At 43.4% G+C, this 1,438-nt stretch overlaps 1 non-coding gene across 1 annotated transcript; it reads left to right on the forward strand.

Annotated features, from left to right (window-relative positions):
• The first annotated feature begins 1,073 nt into the window (after positions 1–1,073).
• Positions 1,074–1,180, forward strand: LOC131615298 (small nucleolar RNA R71). The gene has a single exon (XR_009287721.1). It is a non-coding gene; the product is annotated as a small nucleolar RNA R71 (small nucleolar RNA).
• The last annotated feature ends 258 nt before the right edge of the window (positions 1,181–1,438 follow it).

Genomic DNA, 1,438 nt, shown 5'->3' on the forward strand with positions numbered 1-1,438 from the left:
TAAGTTCTACAAATCTTTTAAATTGCGCTTCGGTTTTTGATTTAGCTAACCTCTGAGGGTAAGGAATTGGTGGCTTATAAGGCGGTGGTGGAACATAAGGTTTCTCTTTTTCAGGTTCCACTTCGTTATTGTTCTCATCAGTCTTAGCAGTTTGTTCGTCAGTTGTTTTCTTTTGGGTTTCCTTTGGATCTTGTTGTGACATGGGTATGTTTTGAGTTCTAGGATCTATGGGTCCATCGTAATTCGTTCCACTTCGTAGTGTTATCGCGTTTGCATGTCCTTTAGGATTGGGTTGAGGTTGAGCAGGAAACGTGCCAGCAGGGGCAGCAGTAGGTGCTTGTTGTTGAGCTACTTGTGAGATTTGAGTTTCTAGCATTTTGTTATGCGTAGCTAAGGCATCTACTTTGTTCGATAGTTGTTTTAGTTGCTCGCTATTGTGGATGTTTTGATTTAGGAAGTCCTTATTGGTTTGTTGTTGGGAAGCTATAAAGTTCTCCATCATGATTTCTAGATTTGACTTCCTAGGGGTGTTTTGAGCAGCTACAGGCGCTTTTTGGTAGCCAGGTGGTACAGCAGGTGCTTGTCCAGGCGCGTACAACGCATTGTTGTTCTTATAAGAAAAGTTCGGGTGGTTTTTCGATCCAGGGTTGTACGTGTTAGAATAAGGGTTTCCTTGAGCATAGTTTACTTGATCATATGGGACTCCAGTCAAGAGTTGGCACTCAGCAACTACATGTCCAGTCAATCCACAAATCTCGCAGTTAGGTGTTACAGCAGCAGCGGTGGCTGAAGGAGTGATGGTTAAGTTTTCGATCTTTTGAGTTAAAGCGTCTACTTTAGCGTTAACGCGGTCTATACCACTTATTTCGTACATTCCTCCTTCGGTTTGGGCTTTCTCTAGAGCGGCTCGTTCTCCACCCCATTGGTAATGGTTTTGTGCCATGTTCTCTATGAGTTTGTATGCTTCATCATGGGGTTTGTCCATTAATGCTCCGCCAGCAGCGGCATCTATAGTCATTTTAGTGTTATATAAGAGACCACGATAGAAAGTATGGATGATCAGCCATGGTTCGAGTCCATGATGAGGGCATATTCTAAGCATGTCCTTGTAACGTTCCCAAGCTTCGAAGAGTGATTCGTTATCTTTCTGGGTAAATCCGTTGATTTGACCTCTAAGCATAGCAGTTTTGCTAGGCGGAAAATATCTCGCTAAGAATACTCTCTTCAATTCGTCCCACGTAGTTATGGAATTGGAAGGCAGGGATTGAAGCCACGCTCTAGCTCTATCTCTCAAGGAGAAAGGAAAAAGGCGTAATCGAATAGCTTCGGAACTAACGTTGTTGGCTTTGATAGTGTCGGCGTATTGCACGAACACGGATAAATGGAGATTAGGGTCGTCTACAGGGCTTCCAGAGAATTGATTCTGTTGAACAGCTTG

Source organism: Vicia villosa, linkage group LG6 (assembly GCF_029867415.1).
Source record: "Vicia villosa cultivar HV-30 ecotype Madison, WI linkage group LG6, Vvil1.0, whole genome shotgun sequence".
NCBI classification, from domain to species: Eukaryota; Viridiplantae; Streptophyta; class Magnoliopsida; order Fabales; family Fabaceae; genus Vicia; species Vicia villosa.